This window comes from Sorghum bicolor, chromosome 10 (assembly GCF_000003195.3).
Source record: "Sorghum bicolor cultivar BTx623 chromosome 10, Sorghum_bicolor_NCBIv3, whole genome shotgun sequence".
Taxonomy (NCBI): Eukaryota; Viridiplantae; Streptophyta; class Magnoliopsida; order Poales; family Poaceae; genus Sorghum; species Sorghum bicolor.
In genome coordinates, this window is record NC_012879.2 from 15,293,575 (window position 1) to 15,302,116 (window position 8,542).

Genomic DNA, 8,542 nt, shown 5'->3' on the forward strand with positions numbered 1-8,542 from the left:
CTAGAGATGAAGAGAGGTACGATAATTGTGCACAAGGGAGACACAACTCACTCATAGCCAAGAAGAAAGAAGGTTGCCACAAAACATGATCAACAATCAAAGCACTCGCCCCATGGAGTTGCATTCTCTTGTCAACCACTAATTATCAGGAATCAAGAAAATATTGACAAGAGAAAAGCATGTAAAGTTCTACACTCTCACCTCTGAGGTTGAGAAGTTGAGACATGAGGAAGAAAGGTCAACCCCTCTAGATGATCCAACCAAGTTCTTCCACATCTCATGCTCCCATCGCTCCACGCACTGGTTTGCAATCTCTAACTTCACTATTGCTTTATTTCTATAAGTTTGAATTGATTCATAATGCCTATATTTGAGAATCAAAACATAAGATGGAAAAATAAAATCAATCCTTTAGAAAGAAGTAATTGTGAATATAAATGCACTATGCTTAAGCAAGTTCTTTTTTATAGCATAGAGAGTGACCCTTAGCTGTGTTACAACAATGCCTTTGTCATTACTTGTATATTCCTTTAGGTATGTGCTGTCCACTAATGATTTATAGGAATAAAATAATAATAAGAGCTAAAGGTCCAAGCACAAAGAATAAATCATGGCATAAGGAGTACAACAAAGGAGACAAGATATTAATGAACAAGACACATGACTAGACAATCAAGGAAAGCTTCCACAAGATGTTATGGCTCCAACATGCTTCAATACTAAAGGTAACATCTCTAGGTAAGTGATCATTACTTCCAAAAATATCCTTCTTGATTCTGGCATGCACATAAGTAGAGAGCCAAATATGCTTTGAGTTACAACCTCATCTGATCCAGTCTAATTAACTCAACATGTTCAGTTCTTTATGCTTGTTCCTGGCATCACTTTCATGGTTTCATAGCCTTCAATGATCCAAAATGTTGTGCGTCCTATCTTTGGAATATGATAGTCATCATCATGAAGTTATATGCATAGATAGACCATCCTTCCATAATGTTGAGTAATCTGATTTGCCAAATATTTTAATGCCACATTCTTTGATGCTATCACCCATGTTTAGATAGAGCAAAACACATGAACATCAACTTTATCTTGTTCAATGTGCCAAAGGCTAGAGAATAATGAACAAACCTTTTGGTTCTATTGGTGTTTTCTCATCAACAGAGCCCACGCACTTGATCTCTGCCTTGTCCGTATGAGCAGGACACACCTTAATATGGACACTGAGTGAAGATGGTGCGGCAGCCCACAAAGATATCCACAGTGGTGGAATAAAAATAAGCTTTCATCTTAGTGCATTTTCTTCATACCATAAAAAGTATAAAAATATCTCTTATGATCCTGCTAAAAGATAAATATATTAAGAAGGTTCTAGACAATCAAGGCTTAGGGGTTTTACCGCTAACACTTAATCAATTCCACAAGCTTTGTTGTCTATTTGAGTTTTACAAAATTTGAAGAATCAAGAAGAGTTAACAGGCAAAAGGATGTTCTATCCCCTGTCGAGTGCTGTCTCAATAGTCATCATCCCTAACACTCCAGGAGGACTAATACACCTTCACTACCAGTCTGCAACACTAACAGACTACGTCAACATCTAGCTTGGGGGAGAGCACCCCCCCCCCCCCCGTATATCCAGCTAAGTATCACTACCTTATTTATTTATTTATTAAGTGTGGTATGTTAATCTAAAACAAATAAAAAGATGCATAACTATAGAAAACCCAAATAAAGATTTCCCTATTTATTTATATCTATAACTACCTTTCTGTTTGATATTAAATTTGCTAAATAAAATTTAGGAGAGTATTTGAAGAAATTGCCTACTAAAATAAACCTACAAAATAATCTCTTACAATGAAATGATGAATAGTTGCTCTGTTGTAATTTCCTTCAAATACCTAGTTTTCAACCTTGAACTCTCCCGAGTTTTCGACATAACTGTTTTGATTTGAGGTCTGCTCTGAACCTGAAACTTGTGGGCAGCGAATGCTTGATCTAAGTCTAGGTAGTTGACGGATATGGTATGGGAAGGTTTTGAGCTGATGTCCATCTTGTTCCTAGAGATACTAGAGTTCTGGAGAATTTATCTTTGAAAATCTTAAATTGCTGCATGATGAGTTCTTGTATGACTAGAGTTTAAATTCCTACCATAGCCAAATATGCATGCCTACTAGATTAGGAGAGCCATCCACTTTAATATAATGCTTGTAGGCATTGCGTGTAGTTAAGCTGTGTTGACCCTTAGGAATTAGTCATGCAGTTAAAGTCAATATTATGTGCTCTCCATCCATTGATTTATACTGCTTCTATCTTCATAAGTACGCCCCCATTCATAAGTCATTACGCTGCATTTACTTTGTGCTACTTCTGTTCCTAGAAGTACCACCCACATATATACACAGTCCACGCACATATGTTGTTCCCACCCTAGGAGTACGCATTCCTCTATTCACATGCATACACTTCATTCATTTAGAAAATTGTCTACTCCTACACTGGGAGTGAACACCAAAGATATATGTTGCCATCCTATCCTTTCCCTGTCATCCAATAAAGCTCTAGTTACTTCAGTTAATACTCCCTACTAGTACAGCTCCATCAAGAGGCTTGGCTGTTCTAAAAAAGAGAGGAAGAAAAAAAGAGTGAATAAGAAAGAGGACAAATGTCCCAAGAAAGAAAAAATGATGAATGAGCAGCCCAAGTACTTCCCACAGTTTCTAAGTTCTAAGTAAGGGAGGTAAATATCACCAAGGAGCAAATATAGAATTAGATCTCCACCATCATTATCGCCCCTCATAATCATTATTATCACTCATATCACTCATTTCATTCCCCTCATCCACATACAAATATGATTTGATTGTATGACTAGTTTCTTTGGATCCATGGTTTAACTATACAACATATGTTTGCAAGTATGTTTGAGCTGTCTCCGCACCTATGAGCTCCACATAAGCCTATTAGATGTAGGATGAGAGAGAGAGGGCATAATGCCACTATACCTTAATACCACATATTCTGAGAGTAGAGAGAAGGCATACATCATTCATGCCTTGGTAAGGATCTAGAAATACCACAAATGAGAGACTTGAAAGGGTTATACAAGGAAACTCTGAGTTTTATTTGAAAATCTTACAAAAACTCTAGAATAATAGTTGATCAAAGAGTGAGAAAAATAGTGCTTGACTTTCTGTCTTTCAACTGCGCAAGACCCAAGTGATGGCTACAAGCCCCATGGTGGAAGGTAATATGAGTAAGTTTTCAGTCAAAATAGTTCACTCTAAATTTGGAGGAGTGTTCTTGTTTGAACGCATGTGTACTTTTGAGGTGTGAAAGCATTGTAGCAACTCCTGATCCATCACTGGGTTATCTTTGCTTAGAGATAAGAAAAGGTTAAACTTGGGGGAGTTGTTTATAGTAGATAACTCCTAATTTAAACCATCAACTAGACATGAAAATGGATCTATTAGCAAACACCTAGTAGATATAGGGTTATCACTAACATAATTCCACGAGTTTTGGTGAATGTCTATTTCTGCAAGGTGTCAGCTGAAAATAACCAAAGATGGTCCACATGTCGGTTTTACATAGAGAGAATGCCGCGAACTTCAACTTAGGAACAATTCAGAAGGTTCAAGGAGGCTCCAGACCAAACCAGAGACCGAACCGGCAGGGGCGGGCGCCCACACACTTTAGCCAATGAGGGTGAACCTCGCGTATCGTGCCTCCACTGACTTTGAGGATTAATCTTAAGCGCATGTTTAAGTCAGTTTGATCCAAGGGTTGTGGTGCTTCCTAGGGGGCTATAAATACAAGCCTGACCCCCCCCCCCTTCAGTAGCTAATTCTAAAACTCTAGATCATATTTTCTAGAGAGAATTAGTCAGAGAGGAGTCCATCGAATGGATCTGTCACTTTAGGGTTTTAGCAGTAAGAGAGGTTGAGAGAGTATAGGGTGGAGATAGAAGTGGAGGAAGCTCGGCCTGTCGGTGTCTTCTTCCTTGTATCTACGGGATCAAGTCTCCTATCCCGAGGCTTGGTTCTAGAATCATTCGACAATTCGACTTCTAATACAAGTAAGTTATTGTTCTTTGGTTTATGGATTTACTTTATTCGCTAGCGCTAGGGAATAGAGTAATCATTCGTAGCGTAAGCGTGGTGCTTGGGTTACGAATACTCGTAGATACTCCCTATCTGGCTAGATTTGTGGTAGCATCAGGGGAAGTGACAACCCCCTTGGTGTCTCCGTAATACACGTCCCGTCAGGAGGTAAGGTAGCTTATATGGTACCAGGGTTAAGCACTCTCTGTGGTGTCTCTTTTCTCTACGTACTCCCCTTAGAATAATATCTACACAACTTACCATAGGTTAGAACAAGACTAGCGAAGGAGTTCTCTCTATATCGCTCATATCTCACTATCTTGTCTTGCAAGCCCAGGGGTTAAGTATAGATTTGGGTTAGTCTGATGCACGCTTTCTCCCAGTGGTAAAAATATAAATAATGATACTCTAGAATATCTCCCATGTGAAGTGCTCACCGATATCCGTGCACTTGCGGATTTCTCTGTGTGCATATCTAATATCAATGGTCGTTCAAATTCCAAGCCGCCTAAGATGTTTTGTAAGTACTGCAAGAAGAAAAACCATTTTATTGAGGATTGTAAGAAACTTCAAAATAAGGAGAAGAGAAAAGGCAATCCTAATGGTAATGCTGCTGTTGTTTCTGGTGCTGAAAATTCTGATTCTAGAGATTGTCGGGTAGTTTTAGTTGGTTGTGTTGCTGGTCATGATGAATGGATACTTGATTCTACATGTTCATTTCATATGTGCACTACCAGAAATTGGTTTTGTTCCTATAAGCCTGTGCAGAAAGGAGATGTTGTGCATATGGGAGACGACAACCCGTGTGATATTGTGGGGATCGGCTCTGTTCAGATCAAGGCACATGATGGCATGACACGCACGCTGAAGAATGTGATGTACATACCAGGGATGTCTAGAAATCTCATCTCACTCAACACGCTTGATGCAGAAGGTTTTCATTATTCTAGTTCAAATGGTGTTCTAAAGGTATCAAAAGGTTCTCTTGTTTGCTTGAAAGGTGATCTGAATTCTGCAAAGTTATATGTCCTTAGAGGAAGTACTTTACATGATACTGTTTCTGCTGCTGCTACTACTGTTACTAATGATGAACCTAGTAAAACTAACCTTTGGCATATGCGTTTGGAACATATGAGTCAACTTGGTATGGCAGAATTGATGAAGAGAAACTTGTTGGATGGCTGCACTTCGAGTAACATGAAGTTCTGTGAGCATTGTATTTTTGAGAAGCATAAAAGGGTAAAATTCAACACTTCAGTTCATACCACCAAAGGTACTCTTGATTATGTACATGCTGATTTATGGGGTCCTTTCCGTAAGCCTTCTCTTGGTGGTGCTCGTTACATGCTTACAATTATTGATGATTACTCTAGAAGAGTTTGGCCTTATTTTCTAAAAAATAAAGATGATACCTTTGCTACATTTAAGAATTGGAAAGTTATGATAGAGAGGCAAACTGAAAGGAAGGTGAAATTGCTTCGTACTGGTAATGGTGGAGAATTTTCTTCGGATGGTTTTGATGATTATTGCAGGAATGAAGGCATTGTTAGGCATCACACCATATTGCACACTCCGCAGCAAAATGGTGTGGCTGAGTGTATGAACAGAACTATCATTTCAAAGGCTCGCTGCATGCTGTCCAATGCAAGGATGAGCAAGCGTTTTTGGGCTGAAGTAGCTAACACCGTATGTTACTTGATAAACAGGTCGTCTTCTATTCCACTTAATAATAAAACTCCCATTGAGGTATGGTCAGGTACACCTACAGATTATTCACAGTTAAAAGTTTTTGGCTGCACTGCTTATGCTCATGTTGATAATGGAAAATTAGAGCCTAGAGCTATTTAATGTCTCTTTTTCTGTTATGGTTCGGGAGTTAAATGATATAAACTGTGGAATCCCAAAACAAGAAAGACTTTTATGAGTAGGAGTATCGTTTTCAATGAATCTATGATGTTTAATGACAGCTTGTCCTCACATCATGTTCTAGAGTCATGAAAGGAAGCTGCAATATACCAGTATGCAGGTGGAGCATGTGGATGATGAGGCAGGTGTGCAGGTGGAGCCAGTTGATACTCATGATGATGAAGTTGCTGATGATAATACTCATGATGATGTTCAATAACACTCACCTCCTATTTTACAGTTAGAGGAGGATTTGCCTATTGCTCATCATAGGTCAAAGAGGGGTTGTGGACCTCCAGCTTGTCTTATTGAAGAATGTAATTTGACTTATTATGCTTTGAGTTGTGTTGAACAGGTAGAGAATACTCATGAGCTAGCAACGTATCATGAAGCCAATGGTTGTGGTGATTGTGAGAAGTGGATTTTAGCTATGCATGAGGAGATATGCAGTCTCTTGAGAAGAATAGCACATGGGAGATTGTTCCTTTGCCTAAGAAGAAGAAGAAGATCATCCGCTGCAAATGGATCTTAAGAGAAAGGAGGGTTTAACTCCAAGTGAGCCTCAAAAGTTTAAGGCAAGGTTAGTAGCAAAAGGCTATAGTCAGATTCCCGATATTGACTATAATGATGTGTTCTCTCCATTTGTAAAGCACAATTCTATTCGTATATTTTTTAGTATTGTTGCTTCACATGATCTTGAGCTTGAGCACTTAGATGTGAAGACTGTGTTTTTGCATGGAGAGCTTGAGGAGGATATGTACATGGACCAGCCGGAAGGGTTCATAGTGCCTGGCAAGGAGAAATTTGTTTGCAAGTTGCAGAGATCCTTGTATGGTTTGAAGCAGTCCCCTTGTCAGTGGAACAAGAGGTTTGATTCATTTATGTTGTTGCATGGTTTTAAGAGGTCTAAATATGATAGTTGTGTTTACATCAAGCATATTAATGGATCACCTATATACTTGTTGTTGTATATTGATGATATGCTGATTGTTGCCAAGAGTAAGGTTCAAATCACTAAATTAAAGAAATTGTCGAGTAGTGAGTTTGACATGAAAGATCTTGGTGCTGCTAATAAAATTCTCGGTATGGAAATTACTAGAGACAGAAAATCTGGTTTTCTATTTCTTAGTCAGTGCATAATGCTAAGGTTGTTGGTACTCCTATTGCACCTCATTTTAAATTGTCAGCTGCACAATGTCCTAGTACAGATCAAGATATTGAATACATGTCAAGAGTTCCTTATTCTAGTGTTGTTGGGTCTTTGATGTATGTCATGGTTTGCTCTCGTCCAGATTTATCATATGCTATGAGTTTGGTTAGTAGATATATGTATAATCTTGGTAAAGAACATTGGAGGACAGTTCAATGGATTTTTAGATATCTCAGAGGCATAGTAGATTCTTGTTTGAAATTTGGCAGAACTGAGAAGGGACTTATTGGTTATGTGGATTCAGATTATATTGCTGATCTAGACAGGCGTAGGTCACTCACTGGCTATGTGTTCACAGTTGGCAGTTGTGTTGTAAGTTAGAGGACTACATTGCAGTTTGTTGTTGCTTTGTCAACTACTGAAGCAGAGTACATGGTTGTTTCTGAGTCGTGCGAGGAATTAATTTGGTTGAAAGGTCTATATGCTGAGCTGTGTGGAGTTGATTCTTGCATTAATTTATTTTGTGACAGTTAAAGTGCCATTTACCTTACCAAAGATCAGATGTTCATGAGAGAACTAAACATATTGACATCAAGTACTATTTTGTTCGTGATGTGATTCGATGATGGTAAGTTAAAGGTATGCAAGATCCATACTCATGATAATCATGTTGCTAAGTTTGAGCTGTGCTAAAGCTTACTTGGTTTAGTGGATTAGTCCAATAGGCTATTTTGGCGCCAATGGTATTTTCTTTGTTAGGTTCAGGATGAAGGTGTTAATTTATGCTACAAGCTGAATTTGTCTCAAGCTAGAGTTTGTTGAATATGTTCCAAATTCAACACTTGAATTGCTCAGCTTTGAATTTGGCTAGCTTTGATGTGTTCAAACCTCGATCTAGAGCAATAATGTTGTAGGTTGCCCGTTCTACTACTAGGGGGAGGCATACATGAAGCACTTAAAAAAGACAAAAAAACATACATTTGGAATCAAAAGGACAGAGTAGCTTTTATTGAGTGGGGTTTCATTTTAGCTCTAACAAGAGAACCAAACGCTATTACGTTAATAACGAGGAGTATCGGTTTGCTTTTCTCTAATAACCGCATTTTACAAAAGTTAAAATCACCTAGCGAAGCATTCAAAGGTACTATGAGCGGGACCCGGAGATGAATTCGGTGTCTAATTCAAACTTAATCCTATGAAGATGAAGATGTTGCCGATGGTACTTAGTGAGAGGCTGAGAGCCACGGAGGCTAGGACTAGGACTCTGGGAGTGTTGGTGAGTTGCTGAGTTACCATGTCAATTATGTGGAGTCCCGACTGTCACTATGAGACTAAGTGTGAGTCTGTGACTGAGTGTATGAGTCTGAGTTAAACTCCGGTTTGC